The sequence below is a fragment of the Vulpes vulpes genome, chromosome 15 (assembly GCF_048418805.1).
Source record: "Vulpes vulpes isolate BD-2025 chromosome 15, VulVul3, whole genome shotgun sequence".
In the NCBI taxonomy this organism is placed as follows: Eukaryota; Metazoa; Chordata; class Mammalia; order Carnivora; family Canidae; genus Vulpes; species Vulpes vulpes.
In genome coordinates this window covers 38,378,594-38,405,040 of record NC_132794.1, presented here as the reverse complement: position 1 = coordinate 38,405,040, position 26,447 = coordinate 38,378,594, and the positions used below count along the sequence as shown (strand labels likewise).

At 39.1% G+C, this 26,447-nt stretch overlaps 1 pseudogene; it reads left to right on the top strand.

The window, feature by feature from the left end:
* The first annotated feature begins 23,983 nt into the window (after nucleotides 1-23,983).
* LOC112910190 (DDB1- and CUL4-associated factor 4 pseudogene) lies at nucleotides 23,984-25,869 on the top strand (annotated as a pseudogene).
* Nucleotides 25,870-26,447: the final 578 nt, after the last annotated feature.

Sequence of the window (26,447 nt, the reverse complement as noted above, 5' to 3'; positions counted from 1 at the left end):
CTGCCATTGTGATCAACATTCTCCCCGCCTCCCAGTGCCTATCCTTCATCCTCCCCTTAGATAAGATCCTGTGGAGGTCACCAAAACCCCGCTCTTTTCATTTGAATTGACCGATCCCACCTTAGCCCAGGAACTCCAAAGCATTCCACCCATGAACCATAATAAAGGCATGTGCTCCAGGTCCAGCCTCTCTTTCTCTGCCTGCACCCTGCCTTGACCTCTCTATGCCACCCTTTGAGGCATGCTGTCTACTTCCCCTAGGACCTGTGAGTAATAGATTGCCCTATTTGATTTGCTCTTGTAGTTTGTAGTTGAACCATGGCTTACCATCCAGCACCCTATGCTCCATTTAGTAAATATCAATTTAACAAAGTCATACCAATATCATAGCAAACATTTGGCGATTTAAATATGTAAAAAACTTTTACATAGAAAATAAAATTAGTAATATAATTAACTTATAGCTACTATTAGACCCCAATTATTAAAACTCCTCATAGTTCCCCAAATTAAGGTTTCTATGAGTATAGCAGATATTCTAAGTGATCTTGTCTGTTCTATTAAAGTAGACTTAATGAATGAAGGTGAATGAAGGTGAATAAAAAATGTATCAGAGAACTAGGATAATTGTATTGTTACTGTAGGTAAAACTGGTTAAATAATTTGTTTGGAATTTCGAGTCACCTGTCCAAGGAGACTTCAAAAGCAAAGGCTTTTAGATTAGAAACAACTCAGCAACCAAAAGAGTGGTTTGCAAGTTTTTCTGGAGCAAATACAATGCAGTCTTTAAGTTAAATAAGGACATCATAATTTTGACATTGTATAGATATTTTATAATTTTTTTTTCAGCTGGATGTTAAAACTAAAGCAGAACATTATGTAAGGATTAAAGGGCTAAAATCAATATTTAAATGAAAATAAACTATGAAATTTTTCTGTAAGAGAAATAGCAATAGTACAGTAGCTTTTGCTGCATTTCATGGATTCATGTTGCCACCTTCAATATGTAAGTAATTAATGTTTCTTTGACTGGATTTTAGTATATGAGCTCCAGAATATCCAATGGCAAAACACGATGTTCTCATGATACCTACACCATTTTAGGTTTGGTCCAAATACTACACACACACACACACACACACACACACACACATACACAATTGCAGAAAATCGTATAGAACTATCCAAACACTTTAGATGAATATGCTTTTGGTCATTATCTTTGAGTAAATTTTGTTAGTAATTTTTTTTTTAATGGATTGTGGGCATATTCAGGATGGCTGCAAACTCTGATGCTGCCCCCAGGAGGAAGTGGAGCCTGTATCAACACCTTGAATCTGAGTGAGTGCTGTGACTGTTTTGGGCAATAACACACAGCCACAATAACCCTGTGGACAGGGCCTGGGTCTGACCTTAAGAGTCTGGGAGTATCTGCTTCCTGTTTCTTGGAACATTCTCTCAAGGAAGTTCTGAGCCACTACATAGGAATTCTGATTGCCGTGCTGACTGGCACATTAGGCATCCTCCTTGACAGCCCTGGACCATGCTCAGACTTCGGTCATCCACATTAAGGCCCCAGCTGTATGAATGAAAGAAACCACATTGGACCTTCCAGACCAGACCAGCCCTGCCATTGAATACCAGAGCAGCCTTTGCCAAAACCACATGGAACAGAAGAGCCCAGCTGAGCTCTGTCTGAATTATTGACCCATAAGATCATGAAATATAATAAACTAATGATGGGGTCTACATATCTCCCAGTGCTTTACTTAAATTATATTTTCTATATAAGTAAAGCCAATAAAACATTTTTTTCAATAACAACTGTATATAATTGAGGGAACTTAACTGGTTTTCTGTCATAAGTATCACAGAATTCTTCCATATAGATTTTTATGTATAATTTTTTATTGGAGTTCGATTTCCCAACATATAGTATAACACCCAGTGCTTATCCCATCAAGTGCCCCCCTCAGTGCCTGTTACCCAGTCACCCCATCCCCCCACCCACCTCCCCTTCCACTACCCCTTGTTCGTTTTCCAGAATTGGGAGTCTCTCATGTTCTGTCTCCCTCTCTAATTTTTCCCACTCATTTTCTCTCCTTTCCCCTTTAACCCCTTTCACTATTTCTTATATTCCAATATGAGTGAAACCATATGATGATTGTCCTTCTCCAATCGACTTACTTCATTCAGCATAATACCCTCCAGTTCCATCCACATTGAAGCAAATGGTAGGTATTCATTGTTTCTAATGGCTGAGTAATATTCCATTGTATATATATATACACAATCTTCTTTATCCATCTGTCAGTGGACATTGAGGCTCCTTCCCCAGCGTGGCTATTGCGGACATTGCTGCTATAAACATCAGGGTGCAGGTGTCTTGGTCTTTCACTGCATCTGTATCTTTGGGGTAAATCCCCGGCAGGACAATTGCTGGGTCGTAGGGTAGCTCTATTTTTAACTCTTTGAGGAAACTCCACACAGTTTCCCAGAGTGGCTGTAACCAGTAACCAATGTAACCAATGTAAACATTCCCACCAACAGTGCAAAAGGGTTCTCCCTTCTCCAATTCCTCTCCAACATTTGTTGTTTCCTGTCTTGTTAATAGCCAGGGGAATATTGAAAAAGAAAACCAGAGTCAGGGGCATCACAGTGCCGGATTTCAAGCTGTGATCATCAAGACAGTGTGGTACTGGCACAAAAACAGACACACAGATCCATGGAACAGAATAGAGAACCCAGAAATGGGCCCGCAACTCTATGGTCAATTAATCATTGACAAAGCAGGAAAGACTATCCACTGGAAAAAGGATAGTATCTTCAATAAATGGTGCTGGGAAAATTGGACAGCCACATGCAGAAGAATGAAACTGGACCATTCTCTTAAACCAGACACAAAGTACACTCAAGATGGTTGAAGGATCCAAATGTGAGACAAGAATCCATCAAAATCCTAGAGGAGAACACAGGCAACACCCTTTTTGAACTTGGCCACAGCCACTTCTTGCAAGAGACATCTATGAAGGCAAGTGAAACAAAAGCAAAAATAAACTATTGAGACTTAATCAGGATAAAAAGCTTCTGCACAGCAAAAGAAACAGTCAACAAACCTAAAAGACAACCTACAGAATGGGAGAAGGTATTTGCAAATGACATATCAGATAAAGGGCTAGTATCCAAGTTCTACAAAGAACTTATTAAACTCAACAGCAAAGAAACAAACAATCCAATCATGAAATGGGCAAAAGACATGAACAGAAATTTCACCAAAGAAGATCTACACATGGTCTTCCATATAGATCTTACAATTTTTTCTCCTTAAATTCAGAATATTAAAGAATTCTAAAAACAAAAAAACAGAATAAAAGATGGAACCTTGCTTAAATTTCACCTCCTCAGAGAGATCTTCCTTGACCAACCTATTTGTGTATCTTTCATTGGCCTCCTTACTCTGCTTATTTTTTCTTCATTATGCTTTTTACTGACATTTTTGCATATCATTTCCCTAGTTTGTTTCCTGCATAAAAGTGACTGGCACATAATAGCCTCAATAAATATTTGCTGTAGAAGTAAAGCTTTGTCCTCTTGCTGAAAATTATAAACTTTGTTTTAGTAAGTAAAAATTACAATTCACCCCAATATTTTTAAAAAGAAAGGTATTCTGATATTGTCTAAAGATAAAAGTTTTTATTTTTGAAGAAGTGATTAACATGCATTTATTAATGCCTTTATTTTTAGGGATGTATATTTACTTGATATTCATTTACATAGCCAAAGCCATTTAAAGATTAGTTTACTATTAAATATCATATTAAAACTTACAGTTCTCTCTGGAGTTAATCAACCAACAAATTTTCTTTGTCTTCCCTTGATTTGTGTTTAATTAACATGACAGCATATTGTATATGAAATACTAGCCCCCATATTTCATGTGATTGTCTGTATAATTCATGTTCATGAGGGTATCAAGACATTTATTTCAGCACATATGAGCTTACAATGGCATTGAAAAGTCATGTTGATAAAATTAATTGTCTTGTTTGACAAACAGTGGAAAAAAATCTAGAAAGACTTTAAGTAAAAAGTGAAATTAACTTTAAAATGGCAAAACATTCAGTGGCTCCCCATTCGGTTTAAATGAACACACCATTATCAATCTTTTCATAAAATCTCAGCGTGGTACCATTTCCCTATTAAATCTTTCTGCAAAGAAAGTGGAGCTATTTTGTATGCTTATCCTTTGTTCTTGTACCACTTTCTCTTTCCCATGTTTACATTACAAGAGGGAAGTTAAGAAAATAAAAGATGAAGCCAACTGAGAAAGGCCACATAGAAGATTTGAAGCTTCAGGAGTAGGAGCAAGAACAAATCCTCAAGGCATGTTGCTTGCATGGCTAACAACACATTTCACTTTAAAATTCAGGTAAACTGCATGAGAAGCTACATCATTATTTTCCGGAATTAATTTCTCTCTACTATGCAACAATGACTGTTCTTCTTATCAACCACTCTCATAATGGGGAGTAAACAACCAACCACCTCAGCAACATATATTATTAAGATTCTTCCTTTTTTAGGCCAGCTGTCCCTGCAATTATATTTTACAAATACAATTCTACACAGCTCCTCTCAGTTGAACACAATAATGTAATTTTACTGAATGACTCTGCAGAAGGCCTAATTATTTCTTGAAGCAGGGCTCCTGATGTTATTTTGCATTTAATTCATGACCACATGCTGAAGGTTATTATCTGTGCAGTAACCAATTGAAATATTTTCTAAAAAGTATTTCACGTACTTTTTAACCTGTGACTTTTAGAAACAATCGTACTTTGCTTTGCTTCTTGAACACACCCAAAGGATTCAAATATGATAGAGAATTAAATTATAAACCATATATATATTGAATCCATTTTAATTAAAAAATACGTATTAATTCTAGTATATTGAAAGTGCACCTGTGTCTTCCAATTACCTATGTCGTTTATTTTAATAACCAAATAAACTTGTGAATCTATGTCAGTGACTACCAAGTGTCTTATTTATTCATGGAGTCTTTTCTGAAAACATCAATTAAAAATGATTTCCTCTTCTTCAAATATCTAGATTTTATTCAAATTTCCTTGTGGCGGGATCCCTGGGTGGCGCAGCGGTTTGGCGCCTGCCTTTGGCCCAGGGCGCGATCCTGGAGACCCGGGATCGAATCCCACATCAGGCTCCCGGTGCATGGAGCCTGCTTCTCCCTCTGCCTGTGTCTCTGCCTCTCTCTCTCTCTCTCTGACTATCATAAATAAAAATAAAAAAATTAAAAAAAATATATCAAATTTCCTTGTGGAATCCACTATTTGTTATTCACCACATATTGTCCTAAACTGTAATCATTTTTTTTTACAATGACACACATAACTGTCTGCATATACTTCCATTTAAAATTATATTGATATGAAAATAAACACAATGAAAGTTATAGTTAACATACAGCAAGTTCTTACTAGGTACCAGGAATACATTACCCTTTAGATATGCTATCTTTCTAAATCTTCACATGGTCCTCAGTAAAAAATATCACTTAATAGATAAAAGTTTCAAAACTTGGAAAGATTTAGTAGCTTGCAAAAAAATAAACAGGAGTTAAATGGAGAACACAGGATTCTAATTAAGGGATCTGCTATCATTGATGTAGTTCATAACTCTCTATATGCTGACATATATTTAGGTTTTCAAATACTGAGATATTGCTTGTGTGTGTGAGAGAGAGTGTGTGAGATCTTCAAAATGAATCTGTGTGTGTTTGTGTGTGTATTAAAAGGATTATAAGGGTAACATCAAAATTTCCCATATGGATGTTGGGTCTTTAAAAACAGGCAGAAACACCAGTAATAATAACAAAATGCATTTCTACATTCTAGAATAGAGGCTGTAATAAAATTTATCTTTCCTATAAGATTTCTTTACCTAGGGAATTAAAGTGCTATGTGTTATTTTCCTATAGATGGCAATAAAAGTGATTCACTCTCTGATATAGTTGTCTGTTACATTTGAGGGGGAAAACTATGTTGTTCGAGATTGAAGATAAAAATTATATGTAGAACAAGAATAAAAGAAAAAAGGAAAGCCACAACAGTAGAATAATAGTAAACTTAAAATATAAACATGTTTTATAGAAAAAAGAATATCTTGTCAAATAGTTCTGGAACTCCAACAGACGATCTCCATAATCTAGGCTTATTCTCTGGGTATGGAGGTGCATTTGTTGAAATGGCATTAAAAATATACCTATGAACCTCACAATTCTAACACAGAGGCTTATTTATAAAAATAATTAGCTATTAGTCAGCTCTGACTGCAAGAATATATTTAGATCACCTAGGAAGCGTTTAATTCACACAGAATTTGCTCATGTTATTACAAGCGTAATTCCAAACCAAGAAGACAAATGTTTATGTTAATGCAGTTCACAAAGAACATACTTTTTGTTCCATAGAAATATTGTTAAGAGTCATTTCCTTAGTATGCAAATGATGAAAGTCAAGTAGTTGTGAATTTTGTGATATTACATACAGAATGTCATTGAAATGTTTAACTTATCAATAATAACTCTAGAAAATATTATTAATTAATGGTTGCTGTGTTAAAATATTAACTGAACTGAATAACACTTTTCAATAAAATTAAAATAGCAATATAAAAATAAATCCTGAGATCAGTTTTGCAAAATTATAGTCAAAAGAAGAGATATGTGAATACAGTAAATACCCTTAGACTGCAATGTTGTTAAACATGTGATTAATATAGTTCTTTCTCTGCTTTATATCCAGGTGGATGAAACGATTAGTACAATTGATGAAGTCATAAAAAGCATGAATATTTAAGATAAACTTTATCGCAAGAGATTTACTGTACTCTTAAACTCAAGATGCTGTGAGTATAGGAAGAAGCATCCTGTGAATAAAATGGTAACTGTGTTTTTAGGCCTTAATACATTTGAAAAATATTTTTAAAGTATTTTTAAATATTGGAGGAGAATAAAAAATTCAGATATATGACTTTAACACCCAGAAACAATATATAATTTAGGACTGGGGAACAGAATGATTCTAGATATAAGAAGTTAATGCCCAGTTTATGTCATAATAATAATAAAGCAATAGAATAGTCTTTAAAGTTATTTGTATAGCTTGACAATGAATGGATTATTCATATTGTGTTTTGGCAAGTACAATTGATTGTATAGTAACAGATGATTAATGTAAATGAAAATTCTGTATTTCTATAAAAGAAATGATGGGATGCCTGGTGGCTCAGCGGTTGAGCATCTGCTTTCAGCTCAGGTCCTGATCTCAGGATCCAGGGATCAAGGCCCGCATGGGGTTCCCACAGGGAGCCTGCTTCTCCCTCTCCTGTGTCTTTACCTCTCTTTCTGTGTCTCTCATGAATAAATAAATAAAAAATCTTTAAAAAGAAAGAAATCTAAAAAACAACAACAACAAAAAACCCAAAGAACAAAACAAAACAAAAAACCCCCAAAACTCAACAAAAATAAACAGAAAAAGAACAAAGCATAGCAGACCTGGGCTAAAAAGTACTGTATAAAATAGAAAACAAATTACAATGGTGAATTATTTAGCCATCAACATTACTGTAAAGCATATGTGTCCAAAAGTATATCAGAGGCACAAGCATATTTTTACATATTTTAATAATTATAGAGAATGAAAAGAATTTATTTGATAGGCCATACAAAGAGCAACATTGTATACCTCCAAGCGATAGGGAAACTATTACAAAAATTTGAGGCAGAAATTATTTTCTTAAGTAGACTTGGTTTTATATCGATTTTTGAAAATAACAGAATAAATGAAAACTCTTCTAATCTAATCTAAATTCATATCCATCAATTAAATTGATTTCTAGGATGCCTGGGTGGCTCAGCAGTTGAGCATCTGCATTTGGCTCAGGGTGTGATCCCGGAGTTCCAGGATCGAGTCCCATACTGGGCTCCTTGCATGGAGCCTGCTTCTCCTCCCTCTTCTTATGTCTCTGCCTCTCTCTCTATGTCTCTCATGAATAAATAAAATCTTAAAAAAAGAGATATTGCTTTCTAAGATATGTTATAATCTTTCAAATATCCCCAGTCTGCTCCTGGGGCCAGCCACCAGCAACAGTCATGTGAGTGACTCCACTCTGAAAGTATTTTTTCCAGTCAAGTTGCTTTAGCTGATACATTTTGAAGGAAAAACAATCTATTCCCACCATGTAATACTTAAATTGTATAAATGGGAACAAATGAATAGCTCTTGTTTTTGATGTCACTGAACTTTGGAAGTGAATTGTTACATACCAATGGATCTTTACTAAAACAATTTATTCCTTTGGAATCCCTTTGCAATATCTTTGTTCCTTCAGACACCTTTCTTCTTACAACTGGTTCTAAGTTTTGACTCTCAAATCTATAACTATTGAAATATTATATATAATAAGTAAAAACAATTTTAAAAATAGGGAAATATTTCAATATATGATTACATATAAGCATTGAAATAATGTTTAAAGGATATTTGATAACACAGGAAAGAAACTCATCAGTTAATATTAAATGAGAAAAATTTCATGAAAATCTTTCTTTTGCTTTCTTGGCCATGCCATGGCCTAGCCAATGCCATCTAACTCCAAATAAGCATCACATCAGCTGAACATGAGCAGGGAACACACCATCCTGATTGTTCTCACTATAAATTCATGAAATTATCCTTGACTTTTCATGTCTACTCTATCCTACTTCTAGTTCATTCACTCAGTCGTCAAAAGGCATCATTTCAGACCATGGTTAATCACTACCTATCTTACCTATTCTTTGACCTCCTGCCCACTTCTAGAGCTCAACCTCTCATCTGTCTGAGGAAAGCACTTCCATTCCCTTTCTTGCTCCTGGGCATCACAGCTCTCCCATATTTCTTTTTTAAAGATTTTATTTATTTATCCATGAGAGACACAGAGAGAGAGAGAGAGAGGGAGAGAGAGGCAGAGGGAGAAGCAGGCTCCCCACAGGAAGCCCGATGTGAGACTCGATCCCAGACCTCAGGATCATGACCTGAGCGAAAGGCAGATGCTCAACCTCTGATCCACCTAGATGTCCCCTTCTCACCCTTTTAATATTGAAGTGCTTCAGTGCTCAGTCCTTGGCCTCTTCTTTTCTCTACCCATGCTCTACATCTTTGCTGCCTTATATGGCCTTCCGGGTTTAAATAACTTCTACTCCCAGATGGTCCATATCCAGACCAGACATTTCTTCTGGACCACACAATATCCAACTCCATGCTCAACTTTTCCATTTGAGGGTTTAATGCACACCTCAAACTCAACATGTCCAAATCCAGTTCCTGGTATTTTTATCCATCTGTGGATTTCTCCACCTTAGAATACACAGTTGTCACTCCTATAATCTGTTGCTCTGGTACAGAGTGGTTGTGCAATACCCATTTGTTAAACTAAATAATAAATGAATACATGAATCAAAATTCCAGGGCACAAATACATATATACAAATACCAAACTAAAATGAACTATGTCAAATCAATATCTGAATAGTACTGATCCTTAAAGGTGAAGGGAATACAAGTGCTAGTATTTGTTTTATTAAAATTTTCCAATTGTTATGTACTGCTCTTACAACTGGAGGAAATATTTAAAGTACAGTCCTTCTAGATTTTAGGACATGTAATGGGTAAGACTGAATAAGTAACTTAATAAAAATACTGCTTTAGCAGAATTAAATATTAGAATTTATGATTATGGTTTTTTTTAGATTTATTTATTTATTTATCATAGACAGAGAGAGAGAGAGAGGCAGAGACGCAGGCAGAGGGAGAAGCAGGCTCCATGCCGGGAGCCTGACGTGGGACTCAATCCTGGGACTCCAGGATCGCGCCCTGGGCCAAAGGCAGGCGCGAAACCGCTGAGCCACCCTATGATTATGTTTAGAGGATCATCAGGTAAAGTTTTCTTTTGCTCCATCGAAAACAAAAAAGCATTTCAACAAAAAGTAATGGTATTAAACAAATTTTACTAGGTATTTTTCTCATTTCTGAAAAATGCTATCCTTGAAATCTAGGGACGTGACTGGCACCTGGTAATAAGTTTTTTCATTACTAACCATGTTATTTTAATCTTTTCAGATACATTTATTTATAAGTAACTGATGTTCAACACTGTATCAAATTCTTATTTTATATCTCATAGGCCTCTCCATATCAATATTTGATTAACAGTAATTTAAATTATCAAGCCAAGTTTCTGTTAATAAATAATTCAGATATTTGACCTATTCAAATCCTTCCACCAAATTACTTCAGCAAAATGAAATACAATTTTTTAAGTTGAAAGTATGAGCATTTCAACTATGGTCAGACAAGGTAGTCAGCTTTTATTTCCTTCTGAGTTATATCTGCTTTGTGTTTGTGTTCATGGAATTAATCAGTGGGTACATGGAACAGATAGGACTAAGGGATTCTAAAATTATAGTGTGGGCTACACTAAAAACAACTCGTAGTGTTCTGAAACTGTGTGTCATCTACATTCCTCATGAAAATGAGCATTAAAAAGTTCTCATATAAATAGATCTGATAACATGCACTCATGTATGCCCAAATTAGGTTTAAAGTCTATATGACTTTTCCTTCATTTTTAACAAAGGTTTGTGGAGTTTCATGCTCTTTAATGAATAAGGATGTACAATTTGTACAACATGCCCATAAAACTGAATGTTTACTCATTAAAGAAAAATCTGCTGTTTCTTTTTGTAGCACAGTGGTCATGAGCATAGGCTCTAATTTTGGGCTAACTGTGACCTTAGGTCATTAAAAACTTCTGTGACTCAGTTTCCTCATTGTAAAATGAATATTAAAATAGCACTTAATCCATTATCACTATTTTGAGGATTACATGAAATAATACATATTGCCTACATTGGGATAATTTGTTATTTCTTCATATGCATAAAGTATTTATGCATAAAGTTTGCCAGGGCTGCCACAATAAAATACTAGACAACACAAATTTATTTTTTCATAGTTCTGCATGTTGGAAGTCCAATACTGTGATGTCAACAGGGTGGGCTCTCCTGAACCCTGCAGATGGTTGCCATCTTGCTGTGTCCTCATATGGTCTTTCCTCTGTGTGCAAGCATCCCTGGTGTCTCTTTTGAGTGCTCTGATTTTTTCTTTCAATGGCACAAGTCAGATGAGATTAGGGTCCACCCTAAAAGCTTCATTTTTACTTAATTTCCTATTTAAAGGCCCGATTTTCAAATGCAGTCATGTTCTAAGGTACTAGGAATTAGAACTCCAGCATACGAATTTTGAGGGAAACACAATTCACCCCATAACACATGTACAAATATGACAAAATTCTCTACACATTGTCCCCCTGGTATGAAGCTTTTTATAATCTCTATATTATTTAATTATTACAATAGTCTTATAAAAAGGATATATCATTTATTTATTTATTTATTTATGAGGATTTCAAGGCTGAGACACAGGTTATGTTACTTAAAGGGATTAAAAATATGGTAAGAAAAAAAATGATGACAAGGGATACGTGGCTGGCTTAGTCAGTGAAGCACACAACTCTTAATTTGGGGGTTGTGGGTTCAAGCCTGTGTTGTGGGTATAGATAATACTTTAAAAAATAAAATCTCAAAAAATATTTAAAAAGATAAGTTTAGAGTCTAGGCTGTGAACCACACCTCTGTCAGACTCAAAAGCCTGGTCTTCTTACAACATTATGGTTCATCTTGAATTAATCAATTTTTTTTTATTGGTCAGTTCATTTGCCAGATAAGTAACAACCATGTTTTTGTAGATGATCTTCACTTTTGTTTGTTTTTTAATTGTCCCCATTGGCCAACCTGTTTTATCAATTTATATATATAGATATAACCTTGTGGAATTTTATTTTCATTTCACTGGAGTGATTAACTTTTTAGATTTATCAATGATTACCAAAATAAGAATCATTTAAGCTTTCTGACAACATTTGCCATTTCTTCGCTAGACTCACTGGAGCCAGGATTGGGCCATTTTTGGCTAGGTAGCCATTTTGGATGATGGGGAAATGAGATTAAGATTGTCAGGATTCCTGAAAAATGAGAATAATTCATACAAGTTTATTGAAGATAAGACTGAGAGAGGCATAAAGTTTTGGATTCCACTGCCTTATCTTTTTTTTTTTTTAATTTTTATTTATTTATGATAGTCACAGAGAGAGAGAGAGGCAGAGACACAGGCGGAGGAAGAAGCAGGCTCCATGCACCGGGAGCCCGATGTGGGATTCGATCCCGGGTCCCCAGGATCGCGCCCTGGGCCAAAGGCAGGCGCCAAACCGCTGCGCCACCCAGGGATCCCTCCACTGCCTTATCTTCATCACTGCTATCTTGTCCCATGTATCTACACTTCTCAAGTAGACTAATTTACAAATGGAATCAACGTTATGGCCCCCTCCTTTTTTAGAAGCATTTGTTTTGGGGATGAAAATAAGACTAATAAATTAGCTCCTCTTTCTTTTTTTTAAAGATTTTATTTATTTATTCCTGAGAGACAGAGAGAAACAGAGACACAGACAGAGGGAGAAGCAGGCTCCCAGCAGGGAACCCGATGTGGGACTTGATCCCTGGACCCCAGGATCACAACCTGAGCCAAAGGCAGACACTCAACACTGAGCCACCTAGGTGTCTCTAGTCTCTCTCTCTTTTTTAATGGATTGTGAAGGCAGCACTGATTTTCAAAACAACATTGATTTCAACAAATAACTGTTGTCATCTCAAATGACTCATTTGGTGTGAACTAGTTCATATGCCAATCTCTAGTCTGATCTAAATGGATAGTCTCATAAAAACATAAATTTTGAAATTTTCTTTTCATGCTATTAAGCCTTTTTCCTCCCCTGTGACAATGTCCACTGAGCATAGTGAAAACATAATGATCACAATAACAACAGATTTTAAAGAGAAGGTACAAAAAACTCCTTTTCCTTCCCCACCATTTTGTTCTCTTTTTGGTTAAGATTTCCTCTTTATAGACAATTTTCACAATGAAAATAGAATAGCCTCTTTGTTATATCTCTTTACTAGCAAGTAACTCCAAGTTTTTGAACTATGGTAGTTTGCAAATTTGATAATATATGATTTTATATTATTATGCAACCAGGTAAAAATTACTTAAAACAGTAAAAGAAAGCCCAGATGACTACTCAGCCTATCTTAGAAAAATATCACTTTTATTTAAATTTTATCATTTATAACTTGCTAATAGCAATGGCATTTGGGAATTTAGGAAATCTAAAAGATTTTTCATATCTGAGCTATACTGTATTCCAGAGAAAAGTAATATTATGTCCATAACATTATATTATTCTCACACAAGAATATGGTGAGAATTAATTAATGTATACATACACGAAAAACCTAGATTAGTGCCAAGTCCATCACAAGTACTATTTATATGGGAAGGTGATCCCTCCCTTTATAGTATTTGAATTTATTGCCTGGTGAAGGCTTTATCTTATCATTTATCAAAGAAAAAAGGAAACATAAAAGCTTTGTATATTTAGACTCAGTAATAACTTTTAAAAAGTTTAGGATGCAAAAAAAAAAGTTTAGGATGCTTATAATTTATATATTGAGTGCTTTTAAAAAAGGAAATGAATCTGAATAGTATTTGAAAAAAATAAACATCATTTTACTTAGTTTTAAGTAGTTTAATAATTTTGTACATGATTTTAACCATGAGAACATTTTCATAACAAAATGACAAAATATATCAATCATTAGTCCACTTTAGAAATATATGTAACTCTACAGCAGCCTGGGTGGCCCAGTGGTTTAGCACCGCCTTCAGCCCAGGGCGTGATCCTGGAGATCGGGGATCGAGTCCCATGTCAGGCTTCCGACATGGAGCGTGTTTCTCCTTCTGCTTGTGTCTCTGCCTCTCTCTCTCTCTCTCTCTCTCTCTCTGTGTGTGTCTCTCATGAATAAATAAATAAAATCTTAAAAAAAAAAGAAATATATGTAACTCTAGAAAGTATAGTTGAATTTCATCTCTGAAGTTTAATATTGAGGTGGATTAAAATTTAGATACCACAAAGCTAACTTTTCTGTAAGAGAAATAGTAAATTATTTTTGAAGAAGTAAATGAGTCTTAATAACACTGATGTACATTAATATTTTTCTGCAAAATATGCATTTCAATATGAAAACAACATTACTGACTTTTTTAAAGGCTTATTTATATTATATATCGAGAAAGCACGAGTTCAGGGACAGAGGGAAAGAGAGAGAGAATCTCAAGTGGCTCTGCCCTCCAACGCACTCCAATGTGGGGTTCCATCTCACTCCTGAGATCGTGACCTGAGTTGAAACCAAGAGTCAGAGGCTTAATTGACGATGCCACCCAGGTGTTTTAACATTAATGATTTTCGAAATTAAAGTATCACAATGTTTCTCAGTATCCTATCTTTTCTGCCAACCATCATGGTTAAAATATTTTAAAAGCAATCTTCCTTTCATTGACTATATCTCTTTAAGAAACAAAACAAAAACAAGCTTTTGAAAATGAATTAGAAATGTATGTATAGTGAATCTAGGTTTGCATTTTACATTATGTTACATCTTGGGTTTGTAATTAGGTTTATAATATAAAATGTAATATTCCTTGATTGTGATGTTGAAATACGATTATCAAAGCAAATGCAATAATATTTTGAACTTTATTGATCTGAGTTCCCAAAGCAAGACAATAAAAGGCACCCAAGTATAAAGTACGTACAGTGCCTCAATTCTCATAAGTTTTCCTGAATTGGATGTAAAGGGTGATTAATTGAAGTGCTGATTATAAAATGATTTGCAGGGTACACAAGTAGATCCAGTCATCTATTTAAGTCTATGAGTACTCTCCCAATACAATAGCCATGGATACAAATTGTCCCCTGAAACCAAGGCAATTCATTTTACTTTGGAAAAATTAATGTGTTTGAGGGGGATATATTACTAGTGCCATGTTATTTCTGTTTCCAGAAATTCATGTTAAAGCTATAACTAGCCCCCATATTTTACACACATCCTTCCCCATCCCCATCATCATCATCTTCTATTGATACTTACTGAGTGATATGTATAAACCTATTATATACTAGACTTTCATTATCTATGGCATTGAGATTTCTCAGATCGAAGCCAATTTCACAGATCTGAATTGATGTTAGAATTTAGAATGCTTATTACAATCCCTCTAGGTCAAAAGACATAGAGAACTTCCAAGTAGATATGCAAACTGTTATGCATTTGATCAAAAAATAGCCTTTCTATCAGGGTGTATGAAAGACATTCCATTTCCATTGTATTAAATTTTGTCTTTAAACTAATATTCTATTTTTTTTAAGATTTGTATTTATTCATGAGAGACACACAGAGAGAGGCAGAGACATAGGAAGAAGAAGAAGCAGGTTCCCTATGGGAGCCCAATGTGGGACTTGATCCCAGGACCCCAGGATCACGACCTGAGCTGAAGGTGAGCCACTAAACCACTGAGCCATCCAGGTACCCCTGAACTAATGTTCTATTAAAGCTAAACTAAAATGGGCAACTACTTGAATTTTTATGGGTTGCATCTCTGGGCAGTTATCTATAGAGTTAAAATTATTGTCCTTAGAATTAGGCAAAATTGGAAAGTTTGCTTCTCAAACTTTGCAACTGATATAGATTTGTGTTTAATTTCTAAATAAAAATACATATTTGAGGCAAAATTCAAACTTCTATAAAACAAGAATGTAGTACTTCTAGATGCCTTTTATAAAAGGCAAATCTCATCAAATCAAACAAAGGAGTAAATCAGAAGGTAAGCAAAAATAACATGGTTATAATTTCTTTAAAAAAGGAAGAATGAAGAATGTACCCCTCACTCTTGTTAGAAGGTACATGTCCTTGAAGGCATTATTATGAACAGCTGTAAGCCACCATGCTTAAGTTAGCAGTGAATATCTGAAATAGTTGTCCATGGTAATAGGAAATTCACGGTGATTTTACACCTTTAGAGAAGCTTTAGTTCCAGCCTATCAAAGCTCATTCTTTCCTGGAGGAAGCTCAGAATTACACGGTCTCCACATCTGCAGAGCATGTTGTGCTTCTCAATCATCTAACTGCACTAAGACGGGCTCAACAAGATCACTGTTTGAGACATTTTCTCAAGCCACATTTGGTTTCAGCAGGACAGGGCAGGAGGGCAGGAGCAACACAAGGGCACTGCACTGTCCGCTTTGTAGCCTACGTAAAACGGTTCGTGGAACTGTGAACAAGAAACGTTCCTTTTACTTTCTTAACTAGCTTGACCTACTAGAAAAGCAAGTTCTCTGCATTTTCCTATCAAAAATACCTTGATATTTTTTGCTTTTTTTTATAATTACAACTTCTTTCAGATCTTTATAGAGGGAAATATCAGTAAATAGCATGGGATGCTGGACTTATTATAAAATACTAACATTAGTCAGATTTTACCAATAGGTTTTTTTTTAAGAAAAAAACTTTTATTAGCTTTATTATATCTTTTTTTTCTTATTTAAATGTTTTTAGCTCAAAATGTTAGAAAACAATACCTAAGAGATTTTGCAGTATTCCTGAGAACACCTGAGTACCATATATAAAAGCTATTATTATATGAGGAAAATCATTAAAAGCCATTTTAAAAGTATCTTTAAAAAATAACGGTTCATTCTAAATCTGGGGATTTTTAAATTACAATTTCTCCAATGAGTTTTCATCTGTTTATGATTAGAAAAACTAATGAAGAGGACATACACGATCTATCTTCAGGAACAACAACAACAAAAAAAACACTGACTATTCTCCCAACCAAATTTTTCAGAAGCAATAATCTTTTACTTTAGAAGTCACTGAAATTTTCTCTAGAAGACCAAATTCCTCTTTGATTGATTGGACTTCATCAAGTGGAATGGGCAGGAAGAAACTAACGGTAAATTTGCTATTTTGGCATACCCATCCCAGCTCTATATGCTACTGGATCAGGATATGTTTGTTGGGAATTGGATGGACATGATGAACTCCCATTTTATAAGACTAATTGAATTTGAGTTGAAAAAAATGACCTTTGAAAACCAACTGCAAGTTTGACCAAAAAGGTCTCTTATCTATCAAAACTTGTTCTCCAAATATGTTTTATGAGATATGCCCAGCATCAACTCATTTGTCTTTAATATGAAATTTTGAACATATTGGATAAATCGAATTCAGGAATATAATAGAGAGGAAAATATAAAGAAATTTACAGTGAAGCACAAAGATAACCATGAGTAAAATTTATGTTATAAGGTATAAGTGCACAGTTCTTATTTAATAAATTGCTGGCAAATTGTCATTTATCTAATAAGAGTCATTCATCTTTCTTTGGATTGTGTCTACATGATAGCTTCACCAGAAGGGAGGGGGTAGGAATGTCTTTCCATAGTGACTTGGTGATTATATTAAAAACAACAACAACAACAACAAAAACTCAAAACAATTTCATCAAAATCAGAATCTGCCTATGTTAAAAGAATTCCACTTTTTACCATTTTTCTAAGAACTTCAGGGGTAATAAGTTCACCCATGGCAAAAAGATAAACTTGTGAAACAGGATGTAAAGAGCAATTCTTTGCCTTGGCAGGCTTGTTTGGTGCTAATCCGATGCAGTTATAGTTAGGGGTCTTCTTCTTGTCTCTAGTTATTGATTTTAAATCCACACATACTTGTATTCCTTCTTTGAGCTCATCTTGTAATTCCTTTTATTATTTTACTGATTAGTGTTTGTTCCTTGCTGGTTTTATATGGCCCATTTCTGGCCCCTTACTCTTATCTTTTCTGAAGGTAAGAATCATCTTCTAGTAGCTCAGAGTTGAGCATCAAGTGGCTGGGGCTCATAATTCTTACCTGATTTACTGAGTTTTAACTTTAGTTTGGCTAATTTGCTCTGAATACTTGTATTTCTCACAACTTCTTCCCTTGTTCCTCTCTTCTTTTTTCCCTTAGATTTGAACCTCCATGTTTTCAGCCCTAGGTTTGTAAATTTAGTTCTACTGCTGAGCACTCTGTTGTTCACTGTTTCATTCAATGGAGGGAACCTCTTAGCAATTGATTTCTGTAACTTTATGCCTTTGAAGAATGATTCCTAGTCCTCTGCCCAGTTTCCTGTCTTGCATAGGCTTTTGTGTTTGCTTCCATCTTATTAAGAAATTATTTGTTAAGATAATCAACGGAAGTAAACATTAAGAAAAATTCAATAACCTGTAAATTAACCTTAAAAAGTCACAGTTTGCTCTCCATAGCCTACTTGGAGTTGGGGTGGGGGAGACGGTGTTTTGATTTAAAAAATCCCCTCCCAAGTACCTTTCCTTGTCTTAGAAACTCTTCAGTTGCTGCAATACAGATGAAAAATCCCCAAGATTTTGGAGAAAATTGTTTGTGTTTGCAGCTCAAGTTATCAAAATCATTTGTATGTTAAATATTCTGTTTTAAACATACTATTTAATGTCAGGCAGTTTAAACAAAATCTGTGATAAATCTGCTATTCAATAAAAAAAAAAAAAAAAAGGCTTTCAGACATCCACTGAGAGAGCTGAGCAGGTTAACATGGTGCCTGTCTCTATCACACATTTAAAGGAGCAAGAGGTCAGGTATTTTACAAATCTAAACCACCCCATCCCTTCTCACAATAGGACTAATGACACAACCTGTCACATAGATCTGCTATGTAGTTCAACAAGTTGCATTTATCAGCCACTTAATGCAAACTGCCACCAGAACGGCTGTTATACGATGCAACCTGCCACACTGAAAAACCTGCTACACAGAAAACCAAGAAAGCAATTGTTAGATACTAAGGATATTATAATCTTGTTCAATGGAAAAGGGCTTCTTTTACCTATAATTCCACCGTTTGAGTAACTGTTTATCTTAGTCCGTTTGGGTTGCCATAACAAAATACCATAGACCAGGTAGATTATAAACACAAAGATTTACTTCTCACAGTTCTGGAGGCTAGAAATTATAGGATCAAGCTGCTGACAGATTTAGTGTTTGCTATCTAGACAGCTGTCTTTTCAATGTAATCTAACATGGCATAAACGGTTAGAGATCTCTCTGGGGTCTCTATTATAAGGGCACTATCCCATTCATAAACGCTTTGCTCTCATGATCTCATCACTTCCCAAGGCCCCACCTCCAAACACCATCATATGGTGGATTAGATTTCAAATATAAATTTTCGGGGGACACAAATACTCAGTTCATAGCACTGTTCCTTTCCTTTCATAAACTATTAAATATTTGCCTAACATGTACCAGGCACTGAACTAGATGCTGTGAATGTAAAAGAAAATAAGATGCTACTTCTGACCTCCAAGCTTCATAGATTAGTAGGCAAGACATGCACGAAAAATAAATTCTTTGTGTTAAAGAGGTATTTCTTTAATACAGTTCCTCAGTGTATGGAGATATTAGGTATCAATGGAATTATTTTCAAAAATAGAAGTAAATCCAGAGTTGGCTCATAACCTGGCCATGCCCCAAAAGTGATCTTTCCAAGTGTTCTAGAAATGATCCTTTAAGGTTTCCAACTTTGAAAATGTTCACAAAAGACTGACATATAAAAACCAATATATATGAATTTATTCATTTACAGTAGGTAATTGTACCACCTATGGAATTCCTATGGAATTATAGGAAGACTAGATGTTTATATTCATTCTCTAAGCATATTCTTTCCCTTTAGGCAAGCTGTATTAAAAGACAAATTATTACACTATTGCTTTGTGCACAGAGTATCAGAGCAAGGAACTCTTGCTGCTTGAGCCTCACGTGCATGAGTCTATTTTGTCCCTTTCCATAAAACCTGGTAGACGACATGGTGATGTAGTCCCTACAGCATTCGTCTTGTGACACAACTGCCAGACCTAAGGCCAGTATTGTGCCAGAAAAAGGCAGTTGCCAGATAATGGAAAGCCTAGTATAGGCAGATTTTGCTTCATCATTTTGGCTAAATGGAAATCATCTATGTGATTGGACATCCAACACATGTTATTAAGAGAAACTGAGTGGTTTCTGTGACAGAGCAGATGGGCTGCCATTAGCTTCACATACTACATTAACAATATTAAACACTTATTAACTTTAATGACACACGATTTTTATTGGAAGTTGAATAATTCTTTTTTTTTTTTTTTTATTATTATTATTTATTTACGATAGTCACAGAGAGGGAGAGAGAGAGAGAGAGGCAGAGACACAGGCAGAGAGAGAAGCAGGCTCCATGCACCGGGAGCCCGACGTGGGATTCGATCCCGGGTCTCCAGGATCGCGCCCTGAGCCAAAGGCAGGCGCCAAACCGCTGCGCCACCCAGGGATCCCGGAAGTTGAATAATTCTTAAGGTAGAGCTATTCTGAAAGCACAGACAATAGTAAGAATAAGAGAAAATTGTTTTAAGAGACTCTTGTCATCCAAACGGTCAGCAAGAGAAAATACTCTTCGGTTGATAGGAATTTGTGCAAAAAAGTTTAGGCTTCTTCAGCTGATGTCACGACATACCATATGTTTATTTTTTAATTTACTTGATTATTATACCCCTTAACGAATCTGTACCAAAAACATGAGCCTTTTTCCCCTAATTCCCGATCAGCTGCACAGGGATTAGATCTCATCTTTAGTATCTGACTTGTTTCTTAACTATAGATGATAGAGACTGTCTCATTCACAGTTTGGCAGAAGTAGAAAATAATGATCCATTTGTTATTAAAGAAGAAAGATTTATGATTTTTGCTACTGGAAAATTTGGTAGAGGAAGATTGCTGAATCATAGATGGTCACTCTGTTACCTAGACTTGTCCAAATAATCACTGTTTTGACAATGATAAATAGTTTTCTGCCCAACCTTCAGGGAGCCAATGACTCCAATGTTCTGTTAAGGAGATTGATTGCCTTGCAGACACCAATATATTTTTTTCTGATAACAGTTTTTTATTTTAGGTAAAACGAGGGCCACCACTTGAGTTGGTCCTCGGCCATGAGTATGTGAAGCAACACAATTACCAAAACCCAGTAATTGAAACAATGGAGTAGTGATGATTATAGTTCATTAAAAAAAAAAAAACTAAGAAAAGTATTCAGTATTTTCAAAGACTTCAATATATTTGAGGTATGGGAAACATTTAATGGATTGGATTTCATTATGTCTTATAGTTTCATCTAGCTCTTAAATTCTATGACATGGATTATGCTTTTAACAAGCTTTACAAAGGAGACTCATATCAATGTGAATTACAGACTCATCTGGGAAAAATGAATTTAGACAACCATATGATTCAGTTGCATACAAATCTGTGGACCTCTTAGTGCTGGGCAAATTTGGAAACACAGCAATAAGTCTGAGAACTCTTTTTGCACACATTCCCCAGGCATTATGTACAGAGGAAATAAAATGTCTGTGCCACTATTTTAAAAAGCTATGAAGATTTTTTAAAAGATTTCTTTATCTATTTATTTTAGAGAGACAGCATGCACACATAAGCAGGCGGAGTGGCAGAGGGAGAGACAATCAAGTAGACTCCCCTCTGAGCGCGTTGCCTGGTCCAGAGGTCAGTCTCACAATTCTGAGATCGTGACCTGAGCTGAAACCAAACTGGGTCAGTCACTTAACAGACTGGGTCACCCAGGTGCCACACATAATTTTTAATCGATAAGTTCGTTTAAAAACTTTTAGAAACAAATTAAGTCAGTAGCTTTCCTATCTATAAACAAAATCAAAATATTATGTAGAGGTAAAAGGAAAATTAGGACTATCTTAACACAAAACATGGTAGAACACTATAGAAAACATAATTAAAACGCAGAAGACCATGAAGATGGAAAGATAGATATTTTTTTTTCTTCTGGAACAGGAAAATAGTGAATCTGTCAATTCTCCCTAAATTAATCTACTAGTGCTGTGCAATCAATCACTATCAAATTCTTAAAGAGTTTTTTAAAAGAAAACAATCATTCAGGGTACCTGACTAGCTCAGTTGGTAGAACACGCAGCTCTTGATGTCGGGGTTGTAAGTTCAAGTTCCACATTGGGTGTAGAGATTGCGTAAAAGTATGACCTTAAAAAATACTCTAGATTAAAAAAAAATACTGGAAGGCCGTCTGGAGGAATGAACATGGGGAACAGAATGACAGAATGACAGAGATGTGGGGCCCTGCTTTACTCGAAGCCAACGTACTATGACGTTTCACTGATCCAACAGCAGCGTGGACACGGGACTCGACCGGCAGCCGGAGGGGACCCACGGAGGACGTGATTATCCAACCCGAGCGGGCAGACGCGGCAGGGGCGGGCGCTCCGCGGGGCTCCCGGGTCCTCCTCCGCGCTGGCCCCGTCGCCTGCGGGTCCGGGCCGAGGCGGGGCAGGCCCCGGGCGGAGAGCGCCTGCTCAAGGCGGTGCGCGGGCGGAGCGAGCGGCGGAGGACGTGGGCAGAGGCCGCTCGTGCCCGGAGTGTGGGGCTGGAGGGAGACGGACGCTCTGCTGCCGCCCGGGGAGGGACGTCGGGGGACCGCGAGGCCACGAGCGGCCCGACCCCGCCCGCTGCAGGGCCGAGAATCCGGCCGCGCTCGCGCAGTGACCCGGGGCGGGTGGGCGGACCGGCCCCCAGGGCCCCGACGGACGGCGAGCAGCGGAGACGCCGCGGGATGGGACACGTGGGAGGGCGCCCCGGGGCGCTGGCCCGGCCTGCGGGGATGTGCCGAGCGCCGCCAGGGCCACAGGAAGCCCCGGGACGCTGCTGCCGTGGGCGGCGGCGCGCGGCGAGGAGGCCCCGTGGGCCGCACAGCTCGGCCGGGGACCCCGCGGCGCCAGGCCCGCCACGGGGGGACTCCGACCCCGGAGAAGCGCCACGGCCGCCTCCCGCCGGGCACAGCCGCAGACGAGCGCAGGCGCCCGGCGCAGGCGGGAGCAGGGGGCTGAGCTGCGGGGAAGAGGAGGCAGGCAGGGCGGCTGGACGCACGGGCACTGCTGCAGGAGAGCCGGCGGGTGCTCCCGACCGCCCCAGTCCCTGCCGCTGAGCTGCTGCGCGGCGAGGGCGCGAGAGGAGGAGGCCGAGCGGAGGGGGAGGGGGAGAGGGGCGGAGGGGGAGGGGGAGAGGGGCGGAGGGGGAGGGGGAGAGGGGCGGAGGCGGAGGGGGGAAGGGGGGCGGAGGGGGGAAGGGGGGCGGAGGCGGAGGGGGGAGGGGCAGGAGGGGGCGGAGGGGGAGAGGGAGGGGGAGGGGGGGCGGAGGGAAGGGGGAGGCGGGGAGGGGCAGGAGGGGGGCGGAGGCGGAGGGGGGCGGAGGGGGAGGGGGACGCGGAAGAGGGGGACGTGGAAGGGGGGCAGGGGAGGAGGGGGAGGGGAGGCGGAGGGAGACGGAGGCGGAGGGGGAGGGGGGGGGGGGCGGAGGGGGAGGCGGCTCGCGGATCCCTCCGCGGGCGAGCGGCTTAGCCCCCTCCCGGCGGATGCCAACAGCCACCGACGTAATGGGCGGAGCCTCCAAGTACGGCGCCGTCGGCCTGCGAGGGCCCAACACCCCCTCGCCCAGGGTTCATGCGCCTGAGAACCTGTCCTGCGCCTCTACTGCGCCTCCCCTGCGCCTCTCCTTTTTTTTTTTTTTCCCTGCGCCTGGCCTGCGCCTGCCCTGCGCCTCTATTGCGCCTCTACTGCTCCTGGCCTGCGCCTGTCCTGCTCCTCTACTGCGCCTGTCCTGCGCCTGTCCTGGCCTCTACTGTGCCTCTACTGCGGCTGTCCTGCGCCTGTCCTGGCCTCTACTGCGCCTGTCCTGTGCCTCTCCTGTGCCTCTCCTGCGCCTCTACCGCGCCTGTCCTCCGCCTGTCCTGTCCTGCGCCTGTCTTGCAGCACCCGCAGGTGAACTCTGTGTGCCGGGCCGGGCTCCCACGTCCTGCCCTGTCTCCGGGGAGCCGCAGAGGCCTCGGCTGTGTCACCTGCTCCCGGCGCCGCCACTGTCAGCAGCCGCCCGCGGACGGGCCCGGCGCTCTGCAGCACCCGCGGCCCTGGCGCCTGCCCCTGTGCGTGCTCCCTGAACACTCAGGCAACAACCGCTTCAGTACAGGCTGGTCTCCACGGGTCCTAGTGACCAACGTGGTGGCGGGACTCTGGCAGCCCTCCGGGCCGGCAGTGGTGTCCTGGCCCAGCGGTGCGCTCTCACGGCTCCTTTGCTGCCTGACGGCCGTCGTTCTGGGGAAACCTTTGCTTTCGATCTGCGTTGCCGAAGTCAGCGCGAGGGCTGAAGGCCACCCGCCTACCCATGACCCAGCAGCGACCTCTGTGCAGATGCTCCAAGGGGAGCAAAACCTGACGGCGTCCGACATGGCAGCGACACCGAGCTGTGGGACCTGCGGCCCACAAGCGTGTAAGGCAGCACGAAGGCCACGCGAACGAGTACGCCTGCCCGCCCCTGCCTGTGCGCGAGGAAGAGGAATGGAGGTAGCAGTGGGCCAGGACTGCTGCACGAGACTCTGGAGCTTCCACGCCGCCTGCCTGCTCAGAGCCACACCTTCCCCACATCCCGCCTCGAAGGCTGACATCCCCAGTGTGGCCTGCTCGTCTCGGCTCTGGGGCTTTCCGGGAGCCCGGGGCTGCCCACGGCTGTCCAGCAGGACCCTTACTGTTTCTCCTACACCCAATTCCACAGGGTACAGCCCGTATGGATGTGGATTTGACTTAAGGGAGTGAGGAGCAGCCATCCTCCTGTCACACCCGCAGTTTCCAACCAGGGCATTTTAAATAGACGCTCTGCGTACGCAGACCCAGCCAGCCAGCCACCAGGAAGTAGGTGCTGTTTTATGTGGAGACACTTCAGTAAAGTTACTTCAGTTAAGTTGTGAGCTCACAGAGCTCAAAAGTCCTTTTCGTCATTAAAAAGCCTTCTCAGACTCATTCAGCATCCACAGACCTCACTTTCTCCTTTTATTACCATCCATAGGCATTGGAAGGAAAGATGGATCTTTCTAGATGCTTGAGGTTTTAAACAGGTCCTAGCATGCCTTTGTGGAGGTGCCTTCCAGAATGTTAGGTACAACAGCTCTGTTTCTTTAATGCTGATTTAATGTCAGATTACAGGGCCCCGTCTCAAAGAAAATTGGCCTTGACTTTCCATAATCTAGAAGAAGCACTTGAGATGTTTATACAGTGTCTTTCTACCAAACAATAAACTAGAAAGAACTGCGAAAAAAATAAATAAATAAAATTAGTGAGGAGAAATTGAATCATTCAACAAATGGTGTTAAAAATAAATATGGACATTTATTCACTATTTATACAAAATCAGTTATTAATTTATATGTAAAATAAATTGTGTAAGTATGTGCAAAAATCTTTGGTAAATAATCTGTAATCTTGGGGTAGAGGAGGCCTTTTTAACCACAAATTAAACATAAATTAAAATAATTGATTTAACATCTACACGTTCCCAAAATAAGATAGAAATTCTGTAAGCCTACATTTTCAGCGCATAAGTGAATAGAATAATATCAAATATACAAATTTATATATATATTTTAAGGACCTCTTATAAATCAATATGAAATATGTGTTGAAAATTTCTCTCACTAATAAGGAAAGAGAGAATCATTGCTGTTTGCTGCTGCTTGGAGCGTCCTCACGTTCCTGTGCCTTTGTGAAGTTTGTAGAGAGGGAGGAACATGTTGGGGTTACCGCGGCCTCTTATATTCAATTGGATGAGCACGGGATGGTAGCTTCGTTACATTTTTTTCCCCACTACAGTTAAAAAATAATCAAGTTCTTCAAATCCAACACCATACCCCCATGATCTTTCCCCATATTTCTGTGCGTTGAAATGCCCCTAAGTCCTCTACCTACTACGGAGTCAGACCCCCAGTCTGACCTGAACATGAGAGAATAGCCTTGTGTGGAAATACGGAGCTACCTCACTCAGGGTTTTACTCTTCTGGGTCATTGTGACCCAATCTCTCATAGTACAAGAGCTGGAGAGCCAGTCAGCAATTAGGAACAGACATCAGCATCTATTGCTGATCAAGCAGAGGCTGAATGCAGCAACCGCAGGGCAGAAGCCATATAAATCCTTGGTTAGTCAACTTGTGCTAACCCACTGAAGCCTAAGGAGATGGACACGTGCGCTCTTGTCTTCTGACCTGGAGCAGTAGAGAGGATTTATCTGTAGGAGCTGCTCTATTTAGAGGCTGAATTTGATATTAGAAATCCAGAAAAAAAATCTTCAAATTTTTGAAACATCTCAAGGTTCTTCAGGCAGCCTCACGTAATTATAGGTATTAATATTTGACCATGGCCAGATGTATTACCCTACTTACAGCATAAAAATAGCATACAAGGAGAGC